Below are 13057 nucleotides of genomic sequence, written 5' to 3' on the forward strand. Positions count from 1 at the left end.
CTTCAAAGTAAGATGCGAAATAACCCTTTTAATGGTCTACTTTGACTGTATGGTATAAACTCCCCGACGTCCCTGTATAAAAAGTACTGTCTGCTATGTAAAGAGTAACTGCCGACACTTCACTACTCCGTGAGCTTTACTGTTTTGGGTAGGGAATGGGAGAGAGAGAGAGAGAGAAGAAAAAACTAGAAAATACAAAAAAAAATCGGCCGCACGGAACACTCGAGAATAAACTTCCGGAATCCTGCTAACGACCGCGACGCTTGGCGCGACTTTCAGTGGCGCGCGCGTCTCGATTTCCAAACGACGACGAAGGCGGCAGTCACGGATAGCAGTTTTATACATACATGTATATAGGTATATATATATATATATATGTATATATACGTATCTATACGGCACGTACGGCCAGGGATATCGCGGGGGATTAAATGGGGCGAGGATATCGTGAAGCCGGTCGGGGGCGAGATCGAAGAAAACGCTGGCTGCGATTATTTGCGAGAGACACCGTTCAGACTCGAGTGCCACATACGTTCACAGAGAAAGGGAAATAAGAAAACGCGAGCGAGCGTTTCGGGAGATAGCCGGTGAGTTTCATGACGATAATCAAATGGCACGGCGAAGGGGGTAGGCGATGCTGGAAATATATGGGGCATTGGCAGTGAAGGAAAAAGGGAACCGACTTTCCGGAATGTCGTAAAGTCGCGCGCGAGGTGTGCGAGAGTTAGAAGTGTAACGCGAGAAACGATTCCAGGAGTATCAAAGAGAAGTGAGTGAGCTGAAGAAAACGATGGAGAACGAGTAGACAGGTTGATGGAGCACACGTATCGAAATCTTTTGGGCAATCAGGTTTTTCAAGAATTAATCAGGGAGAAATCTTTTTTTCTTTCATTATCCACGCTTTGACACGAGAAAAAAAAATCTTGGTTTACTATGTAATCCGCCTTGCTTCGTTAACGAAAGTAATGGACCGTTCGTCTGCATTGTAGTAAGAGATAGAAAACGGAACGTAATCGATCGAGAGACGATGGCTTGTGTACAGACGTGCTCAGTACAAGCAAATGTGAGACTTAGTATTGGCAGTTCTCCATTAATTTCCAAAGAAGACGTACTAATTTATTGGCCATAAAAGAAACTAGTCTCATCGACGGTTAATTGCGAATAGACGACAATAGACTGTGGTATCAAACATGTAATTTACATTAATGTTGTTGACGTTCTGTTAACCAAGCGACAATAATTTTGCGGTAAACAACGGTCATCCGTGTTTCCTGCGACATGACCCCGATAGTTCCAAACACACACCTCAAATGAATTAATTTATAGTTTACAAAAGACAATCTATATGCAAACTAATAAAGCTCGAACTTTGTAAAATAATTATACTAAATTATTTAGTACCTATTGGTTTTTCAAAGTCATGCAGGAGAGTTATATTGAGATAGCTTTTAAAATTGTGAAGTACATAGAAGTGGACGATATAATCTATTTATTATGTAATCATTGGGTCAGAACAAAAGTTCATACTACTACGAACTTCAAAATTTAAGCAGCTGTAACTTCGTTAAAATGAACGAAACTTAAATTAAAAGAAAAGGGTTTTAAAGTTAAAAATTTATATTTTCAAAATTATCGTGTTTTTCTGTGAATTTGGCAAATTTTACATACAAAAAACTACGAGCTAAACAAAATGTGTCTTCTCACTTGTCAGATCCCCAAAAAAATTTGCGAAAATTTTTGACTTTCTAATGGGAAAGCTTAAAATTTCTCCTACAAAATCGTTTTTTTTTAAATATTCCTAAGCTTTTTTGTTACTGAATTTTCATGGATTAAATAAAAGGAGCATTTTGACTTTGATTGCTTATAACTCCGTTAATAATCATCGTACCGCAATTAAAAGAAGAGATTCTTAAAGTTAAAATTCTGCTCTATTGAATGATAGATAATTGCCATTTTTTTAAAATATAAGACAAACTCTAGCAATCAAAGTCTTAAACGGTCTAGCTGGATCTTAAATGCTTCTATTAAATATAAGACATTGTACAAATGAATTGACGCTTTTGTTTCGCGCGACCAAAATTTTCTTCCATTTATATATATTCGTTTAATTTGGGTCACTGTAATATTATCAAAATATTACTGAAGCATATTCGTAAACTTAATATAGAAAAAAACTAAAAAGTAGTAATCTATAGTGAAGGAATAGTATTTCTTTAGAATAACTCGTTTATATAGTTAGAGATAATCACCAAAGTTAGAGATAATCCAACTTGAATAGGAGACTTTGTATGAGCCACCTTATTCAGTTATCTCTCTGGATTAGCATTTATTTCTGACCCTTAATAATAATCTGCATAGAAAAGTGTTTAAAAATGACAGGTACTGGTACTGGTCTACAGAACTTTCTTTTGTTCGGAAAATAAGGACTTTTACAGAAAGATACAGAGTCAAATGGAAACCTTCTATCAATAAAATAATTATTTTTAATACGAATAATAACATTATTTTTAATATACATAAATTATTCTTTTTTCCGCGAGTATGAAGAGTAATAAAAAGTGTTACAATTATCTGATATAGAGATATCTTTCCAAAAAGGTGTAATCAGACAAGTAAAAAGAATTGAAGACTCCAGCTGGCTCTCTATTACCGCCAACATTTCCCGTCACGTCGACGAGTACATTCGACGATTAGCCGCAGTGAAATATGATCGCGCCGGAAATCTACAGACAAGTGGAACAAAAATAAGCCAGGTGCGAGACCGTTTGCGAACGTCGGAGTGATAATCCGTAACGAAGTAGCCTGATACGGACGGCACGCGGCGCGAACATAACGATTGCTCCAAGCGAGCGTAGAGTGTAGCTAAGGGAAAAGTTGCGGCGGCACGCGGATAGACTAATTAATTGGGGTTAAATAACTGACTGTAAAATACTTGGCGTGTCGAGATTGTGCGCGCGCGCGCGCGACCCCGCGAGAATCGGGAATGAGTTGGCGGGCAGCCTCGGTAGTAGCTGAGAGTTTAGCCCGAGTCGGGTGAGCGACTACGGAGGGTAAGTAGGTACCTTTAATGAGGTTGATAATGGGTGGTTATATAGTCCTTCCTCTCCTTGCCTCACCTCCATCTCGGCCCAATAGTACGCTCACCGGTTTGCTCACCTTTCTTCCTGCCTCTGTTACTCATTGATTTCGCGGTGCAGCAGGGTTAATCGGGCCACGAGAATTTCGTATTTCAGCGGGTTTTCAGCCTTCACTCGAGTTTAAACACTTGCCCAGGAAGAGTGCCGTTAATTGGATACCCCGATTTTACCTCTGCGGTACGCCGACACACTGGAGAACCGCCTCACTGGGCGGCGAACGATTTCACTTCCACATAACGGTTCTGGGGAAGTGATAGCGATTCTATCGTGCGCCGTGATCGTGAACGAAGTCATTCCGTGCTCAAGATAATCTTCTGCCGAACTGTCGTTCGAAATTCTATAATCTGGGAGCAGAGGGTGGAGGGGAGGAGGGCGGAAGGACAATAGAACTGGGTCGAGTAAACTCGGGAAGGACGCACGGTATGGCTTTGTTTAAATAGTCATCGTGTTTGGTTAAGCAATTATCGCAGACGCTTTTGCCCACGCGACCCACTTGTAAAAACAGTCTTCGCGCGCCAAGACTTTCTTAAGATGCGACACCGCGTCTGACGCGCGCGCGTTAGGAATGAATAATCGAGTCTTCTTCATTCGCACGCCTGCCCTACGCGCAAAGGGTGTAATGCGCCGTGACTAAAGCGCGACGAGAGACTCACGTCGCGGAAGACGCGTAAACAGGCGGCGGTGGCGACGGTAGTGGCGTAAAATGTCGAGGAAAACAAGGGTTCGCCCCCGTCGTGCCGTCTAGCGCGAACAAATTCATTTGTAAACGGCACCGCGGGGCACGCGGTCATTAGAATCCGCGCGAATTGCCAAACCGGTCGTAATGCGAGCATAAAGGGCGAACCTCCCACTCGGAATCAACACAGATTCGGCAAGTTCCGAGTTCCATACTCGGGCAACAACAATTTGAGAATAATTCACCGACGACGAGGATACAATCCAAGTTCGTTCGAGCATAAATGTGCGGCGTGGCCGTCGTGAAAGTTAGTCCGCATCTCGATCATCGAACGTCGCGTATTCGAGACGTGCAAACGTTGACAAAGAGAACGGAATGTAGGCGAATTTTTGTATTGACACTGAAAGAACCGTAAAAAGATGGGCATCGGTTACGCGTGTACTGTTCTATCACCCGTACCCGAAAAATCCAACTTTGCCAAAAAAAAAAAAATAGAGTGATCCGGATCACGATCGTGCGCGCTTTCGAAAGCTATCGCGATCACGTGCCCGTCTCGGTTGGTGGTCGAGCGCGCGTGTGGATCTTTCATAACTCGGTTTTGTGATTTATTGCGACCTCGGTGATTTTTCATCGAGCAGCCTACGAAATAAAGTGATTGATTGCGCGCGAGAAGGAACGATGGCAAAAGCGACCGACCAAGGGAGAGAGAGAGAGAGAGAAAGAGTAGAGATATATTTGTCAAGATCTCACTCTGGGTGGATCGTTAATTTACGATTGTTAATTCGCGAAAGAGTTACCACGCTGCGGGAACAGCGAAGACGAGTTCAGTTCGGACAAGCAATAAATTTGCGTGATATACGATGTAGTTATTACTGTTTTGTTAATCAGCAGTAAGGGTCGTAGTTACAATCGCTTCGCTTTACTGTTAATGAGTTAACGGCAAATATTGAATAAAGCAGAGGAAAATACGAGTACAACTGCTGTACACCATGGATACAATTAAGAAAAGAAGGCCGTATTCGGTCAAAACGGATCTTGGTGTCTAATAATAGATATTTTTACATAAATCTTACAATTTTTAGTTCAAGCAAAGCAGCGTGCCAATTATTTGACGATCTTAAAACAGTCCTAAACTGAATAAATAATTTTTATATGTATTTTTAAAATACTTTTTCATTTACATGTGACATATTGCATAATTTAATAATTTTTTTTCAGTTTTCTCAGTTTTCATTTTTAGATATCATTTAGAGAGAAATATATTTAATCTTATTAGGTAAAAAGTTCTGTCTTCGTATACTTATGACATGAAAGATATTTATATAGCATATGGAATTAAATCGCGTTTGTGAGAGGATTTCGTTAAGATAATAAGATTCAGACAACGTAAACAATAAAATATTTATTTAAAAAATAGCATCTGTTAACTCAAAATATCTGTTTTTGTAATAATTTTAATCACCACTGTAAAATATAATAACAATAAGAATCGTAAAACTATTTATTAAAGTAAATATTTGCATTTGCAATGCATTTGCAATATTAGTAAACACAAAAAGTTATATAAAACAAATAAATAAATCCATCACATTTGCTTTCATAATAAATATAACTTTTTGAACAATATTAAAATAAATATTTTGCTCGATAAAAGTATGATAATGTTAATAATTGTTATATAATAGTTTTTATTTTTACAATTGCATATATACAGGAACATTCATAAACTTTTCAAACCAAATAAATTATTTCTATAAAAATATTTTTTATTTTTAAAGATAAATTATATTTTATCGTTCAATATTAAACTCATGTCTTGTAAAAAAAAGTAACAGTAACAATATTCAAATTTAACTTCTTAAAATATTTTCAAAATACGATATTTTTTAAATGATTTATTAATCAAATCGTTACAGATTTAATATATGAAATAACTTTAGATAAATCTATTTATAAGAAACATATTAAAATTTGATACTAAAGCATCAAGAATAATCATCAAGACGACAATAATGTAATTAGCGTAACTTAGACAAAGTGTAACTAATGTTTTTTTATAGATCAGTCATTTCTCTGACATGAAAGTCGTATATGTGTAAGAAATGAAATAACGACGATACAATTACATCAGAATTATGAAACGATATTATGTTGTAGGCCGACGATGAAAATATGGCAGTGATAAATGTTCCTTTTTTTTCTTCGACGAACGTCGTTAGCGTTACCGTACGATTTATCATTGATAATTAGCTATGAAATTTTTGCAACGCGCGAGTGCTTAACATGATGTAAAGAGTATGAAGAATTACACACGTGACCCAGAGCATGACATTGAAAAAATGGATAAGGGGAAAGATACGGCAAAGAAATTCTAGCACATTAAGCTTGTAAGCAATCAGGTTGCAGTTAACGTCATAATACATCTGTCATATTTGTTAAAGGAAAATTCACAAATCAGCACAAGAAATTATATTGACTTTTGAATTGATTTTGAACATAAAATTTTGTGTTTTTGTTACACATTTTTATTTAACCTTTTCTCTACGTACAGAAATGCAAACACATCCCAGGCTAATAAAATAAATTAAATTTTTTAATTTTTTATACCTATCTTCTTAAAAATCAATATAATTTCACAAAGATTTACACAGCCAAAGTTTTCTTTCTATATTTGGCATTTTTCTAAAAATGCATGGGGTGTAATTACATACCTGTACACGGTTAACGTTAAAATATTTGTACACAGAGAGAAGATTAAACATTCCGATTTGATTCCGTTTATCTTTATTTTTAGCGTTTCAAATAAATACATGTATCTATATTAAAAGTCGCTATGTTAACTTTCGTGACATCGTATTTCCAAAATATTTAAACAAAAGTGTTGCACAATATTTTGTTAAATTTTTCATGATAAGAAGTCCTTATGTTAATCAACCTGCTCTAGATATTAATTATTTTTTTATCTAAGGGGAAAAGATATAAAAGAATAGAAGTCTTATTAAAAATGTTATTTAATTATTTAAATAGACGTTTAAAGAATATGTCTAATAAAATTATTCAATAAACATAGTCTATATAAATTAATTTGTGAAATTTTATGCATGTATGCAAGGTAAATCGATGGCATGTATGTAACGCGGACATATATTGCACCGATCGAGGTTAATAAGCATATTAAGGGTGTACGGTAGATGCATGTATATTAACAAAATATGAGAAATGCGATAGGTAAACATATATGATTCATGTTAATGAGAAGTTAATGAAAAACATAATACATGAGATTAATACTAAACATATATGTATATTCGAATTGACATATTGTTATAATAAATAAACATCGTGTTATTACGAAGATATGATAAAACTGGTGATCGCGATAACAGGCGTTCGTAAAGGTCGCGAAACCGTAAAATTGAATTAAAATCGATGACAACGATTCGCTTCGCCAGATTCCCAATAACGTTATTGTTAGCACGTTATGCATTATTTTCGTCCGTCTGATGAAATGATCCAATTCCGTCGTGTTCCCCGATGCGTCGGTCGATCGTAAGGGACAAGCATGCGACCGCACGCGCACAATGGTCGTTTGCGTGACAATTAGAACGAGACAAATGTAAAGAGCCAATAGCGGAGGAGCACACAAGTGCGTGTAATTCGTTTTGCCGTCGTCGTCATCGTCGAAAAGCACGCTTTCGCGACACACAAGCAGATCCGCCACTGCGGAGAAGTTAAAAGGTCGTTAGCTGAATTCGCGGCAGCGAACTCAAAACGCTGCCATAATTTACGCGGTCGTATCCCACTCGACCCCATCGTGAGATCGTATCACCTCGCAGGTGTCTAGCCTGCATTCTCGCGGAGGGACATGCACATGCAAGCACGGAAACGCTGTTTAACAATTCCATTCTTGCCGCAAGAAAACGTTTCGCTTAACCCCCCGTCGGTTCTCTGTGAAGCCAACTCCCACGTGAGTTTATAGAGGAGAGTAAGTCTTCAATTCTCGCGCTCGCGTACCTCGCTGTTTATACCTGTATACCTAGCTAATTTTCGTCCCACAATATTCGTATAAAGGAAGAAATTTCTTTCAGTATAGAAATTGATTTTTCGTATTCAAATATAAAATACGTTGAATAAAAATTAATTAATTAATCTCGAATGATAATTATAAATAAAATAGAGTAATAAATTTTTATATTTCTAATATTATTTATGTCGGTTTTAAAATGCGAACGAAAAAATCTGTCAAAATTAAAAGTAAAATTAACGTTCAAAATTAACGTTAAAAATTAATGAACTTGATAACGTCATTATACGTAAAAGGAGTAGAATATTATATCGACCAATGGTTTATTTAAGTCATTAGAAATGTAAGCGCACTCGTATTGTGCATCTACGCCTAGAGCGTGAAAGAAATTAATTTCGCGATAGCACCGAGCTAATTGTGAATTGTACTTTGAAGTCACCTTCGATATATCACTAGGCACCGAATACATAAACGTATCGCTGCTTTCTATCCTAATGAGTTTTCCGGCCACTGTATATCTTACTGTTGCATTGTGCCTACATTCTTAGCGCATACATCTACGAAACATTTGAAAAATCTATTAGAATTCGTATTAGAATGTCAGTATCTTTAATGGTTGACTTTATACATCTATTATTCACAAAACCGTGAGCGAGAAGAACGATTTTGCTGAAGTATTTAAAGCCAGATTCAAATATTTCAGGAAAATCATATTAGCTAGATACAAATCTGAAAATAATTTTGTTATGTTGAATAATTTTAAAGTAATTATATCTAACTATGTTAGGACACTCAACTGCATTATTAGAATATTAAAATCTGCAGCATTGTTGTTCAGCACTCAACAAATTATTTTCAGATCTATGTCTAGTTATTGTACATTTTTAGACTTCATTGAAACTGTTCTTTTCATGTGTCTATGCTTAATTTGATGCATCAAATTCTGTATACGTAAAAGCTCTAAAACATATATAGGATTTAAGAAGTTCACATATTACTCTGCAATTTGAATAAAACTTTACTTAATAATAGCATTAAAATATGATAAGTCGCAAAAGTTAAGCAGCTTCAAAAATAATACCACGTGCGCGCGCGCGCGCGCGAAAAGTACCCCACTCAACTTTAATGGCGAGCTAGACGAGGATAAAATAATTAAAAGGCTTTATACGCCAAAACTTCTTGTTGAAATTTAAGATAAACTTTTATAGTCCGATAATAAAAATAATATTTCGGTATATATATTTATTTTTTTTTAATATTTCACAAAGTGTCACATTACTTTCTGGTAAGCGGAAACATCTCATAAAGCTTAAAATGGATTATTTTTTCCGTCGGCAAGTTAAGAATATAGTCTATATACGTATAATATATTCAATCCTAATAGTACATTCGTAGTCGTAAATGAAAAGGGTGGAGAACACGTTTTAATATTAAAAGTAGGAGAAACGTAACTTGAAGCTTATCGTCGTCTTCAATCGTAAGCGAATAACGTTGATGCACTTTGGTGTAGTGGACCGCGCTCACGTGTCATTATACATTCCTCTTTGCTCATGCCAAAGGTAGATACACGAGAAATAGCGATGCGTGGAACGGAAAAACAAAACGGAAAACCGCACACGTACTGAAGATAGGATGTGCAAAAGCGTATTTATATATATGTGTTGGCTGCGCGCATATTTATCTAACGTACGCGTTCGTATTCCGCTACTACGGAGATTTCGGAGCGCGAGGCACGGAATTGCCAGTTTAATACCGATTCTGCGTGCAAATACACACGCGGGGATGTGTCGACGGTGGTTTGCTGTTTGCGAATTAGGTGCAATCAAATGCAAAATCACACTGGCAAATATTACACGATTTACCAATCACAGATTCCCGCAATTAATTGCTCGGCGCGATATGCTATTAGCAAAGACTGTTTCACTGTGTTGAGGAAATTTTGCAGAAACTCTTGAAGACATCGTAATTATACACATCCCGAGATTAAATTTTATTATATCTCCGTTACACCTCGTAATAAAGATATTTTTGTTAAGATTATTCATTGTTATCACTCCTATATTCTGTATTTAATGAATTATTATATTTCATACGCAATGCACAAAAATATAAGCAAACAGATAAAAATTAATAAATATACGGTTCATACTCATACTCGTCTTTTAGACATATCTCTTTACTTATATTTTAATTGAACTTTCTTGTAATAAAAAAAATATGTTGAAAACAAAATATATTTTATTTATTATTAAATATGCACCATTGTTATAACTTTTTAATTTTCAATGTTTAAGGTTTATAATTAAGTTTCAAATTAAAATATTTGCTTAATTAAATGATTACATAAAAAATTAATCAAAAAGTGAAGTTTTTGAAATCTCTTTTTGTAACTGTTAGATATTTATTTAACTGAAGAATTTTATTAAGATGTTGAATTTCTACATAAATAATCTTTTATTAGATAATATAATTTTAGCAATAAAAACAAAATTGATTTCAGACTCATTAAAAAGTCAATTATAGTTAATGTAGTAGAAACTATAGCGCGTATTAATCAAAGCAGTGGTAGTAAAAGAAGAAAGTTATAGGGGAGCTGTAAGTCGTTTCCAGTGTGAATAAAATATAGCCTGTGCGTCAATCATGCGCCGTCAGCCATCATCCCAAAATAGGAAATGTGCGATAATTGTTCCGCTCGTTCGAGTTATGTACTTAACAAATCAAATTGCTCCTTCAGTGAATTGACGTTCAGTCTTTCTTTAAGGAGCACTCATTTCAGCTATTAATTTAGTCACTCCTTTATCGAATTACTCGTTGCGTGTATCGGGAATTGCGATGAAGTATCACATTATACTTGTACAATTAATATAGACTGTGAATAAAAGTGATATAATAACTAGTTAAATACACGGTTGCTCGTTAAACATAATTGTGATAAATATGATCACGAAAAAGCTTGCAGAGTTTATCAGTAGGTCATTTGTTTATATTATCATTTGTTTATATTATTTTTCTTGCAAAAGTACAATATACAAAAGATAGTTCTCATATCTTGATTTTAAATTTTAGATGATAGCACGCCGTAGACACATTCATCTAAAATAGCAATGACAGTATAGGCCAGATGAATAACATGACACTACATGAATACTAAACATGATACGACTTAAAAAGATACTTTCAAAAAAGTATTGTTATTTACAAGTAAAGTTTCGCGAGTAAACAGTTTTAATAATTAAAACAGTTCGCATATAATGAAGAAATTTGAATAGCATGGTTATCGTGACAACATACATAAAAAATCTAATTTTACAGTAGAGGCAGAACATTTTTCTGCTATTTTGATTGTTTAAACTCTTAGTCCTTTTGATATTTTTGTTTCGTCCACTAATCTCCGTAATGTACAGTTACGAGAACAAAATATTACTACCACATAAATAGTAATTTTTATGATAAGGAAATAAAATAGAAACTACAAATCTTACATATTAATACAACTAATAAATTTTACATTTATTAGTATAATTAAAGATTATATATGTATATATATATATATTTTTTTTTGTAGGATACTAGTATATTTTAAGCGCGGAAAATGATACCTTTAATCACTTAAATTAAGTTTTATTAAATGAATAAGGTATAAAACTTTCAAAGAAATATAAATTTAACTAAATGCTGGACAATCTACCTAAAAATATATTTAAAAAAGTCGAGCAAAAAATCGAGACGATTCCAAGATATTGATAATATATGTTCACTCAAATAGCCCTTGAGAAACCGTACTAATTTAAAAAATGCATGGAATATTCGGAACCAGACTGTCTGCTCTATTCGTGCGAGAATAAAAATTCCACGTCGCGGCGCGTCATGCATGAATTAAGACTGTAACAATTGCAAAAATTGTAAGTCACGATTTCTAGCGCGCTCGGCTTTCATCGATACTTTGCGAGAGGCATTCCGAGGCGTAAGTAACTCACGTGACGACTAGATTAAGGGAGCGAGTGTTTATTGCAGCCTTATCGGGGTACATATCGCGGTGACATGACTCGAGAACGCGGATTAAAAACCGTCAAATCTCTCCTTTCAATCGGGTGTCGAGCGGGATTCGCAACTAATGCGGGACTAATTCGGGCGGTAAGAGGCGGGTAATTACGGACGGGTGAAGCCAAGTGGATTTACGGAGCCTTCGGCCGACGGTGTGATAATTCGACGTTAAGTCATTAGCCCCACACGATTACAGCGCAGGGCGCGCTATAATGGCGCCGGCGTATTTCACTGGCACCTAATCCCTCTGGCATACCACGTGCCGACGCGTGGCGGTGTCGCGCCGCGTCCGGAAATCTCGCGATTACCCTCCCTTTCTGCCGTTTGTCTCGGCATCGCGAGACGTACGAATAATAGCGCTTGGGGCGTGAATAAACGGAACGATGGCCGGTAAGATCTACGGAAGGTGTCCCGTCCGACGGGCTAAAGAACCCATTTCCCAGCCGACTGGCCGAGAAAGAGAGAGTAATTATTATCACGCGAAAGGATAAGGCGGAGTTTGCTGGACTAACTTCCGCTGTGATAATTTATACTTGCCACGATTCGCTATAGGACGGATTGCGGCGGGTGGTTGGCGCGGCCAACAGAAAGGAAATGGAAAAGAAGAAGGACCGTTGTGTACGCCGAAGAAAGAACAAAACATAGATAGGGAGATGGCACAACGCTGAACTTATGAGTTCCCATTTACGTGAAGATTTGTATTTATGCCGTTTACGACAAATACTAGCTGGCTGAGATTTCAATCGGTGCGAGGAAAACTTTAGAAATCCAGAGACTTTTCGTTCCAATCAGCAATGTTGATTTGAAAGATCAATGCCAATAACGGTGAAGAAAATTGAGTGAAAAGCCTCGACTGTTTGCGGTTCTGGTCTCATCGCAGAAAATTTTACGATCGAGCAGCGTATCCCACAATCGCGATCAACGGAATAACGTAAATTCGCTTTGCGATACCGCATTACGATCGTTCCCGCGGGATCGGAGCAGAACTCTTGGTGGCGACGAAGCGACGCGACGCGACGCTACTCGAAGCGATGCAGTGGGATAGGTGACTCGATCGTGGCCAATCTCGTTCGCTTAAATTACGACCGACTCGTAATCACCTACTGACTTTTATCATCCACGTAATAAACAAACCGCAATCGTAAAAGCCAACCGTAAAATTCTCTCGAAGGATAG

The 13057-nt window shown here is 36.5% G+C and overlaps 1 protein-coding gene across 1 annotated transcript in view; it reads right to left on the bottom strand.

The window, feature by feature from the left end:
* The window catches only part of LOC108770567 (neurotrimin), an 86260-nt gene that overhangs the window by 72739 nt on the left and 464 nt on the right, over positions 1 to 13057 (bottom strand). The gene's annotated exons all lie outside the window — the stretch shown is intronic.

The sequence above is a fragment of the Trachymyrmex cornetzi genome, unplaced genomic scaffold (genome assembly GCF_001594075.2).
Source record: "Trachymyrmex cornetzi isolate Tcor2-1 unplaced genomic scaffold, Tcor1.1 scaffold129, whole genome shotgun sequence".
NCBI classification, from domain to species: Eukaryota; Metazoa; Arthropoda; class Insecta; order Hymenoptera; family Formicidae; genus Trachymyrmex; species Trachymyrmex cornetzi.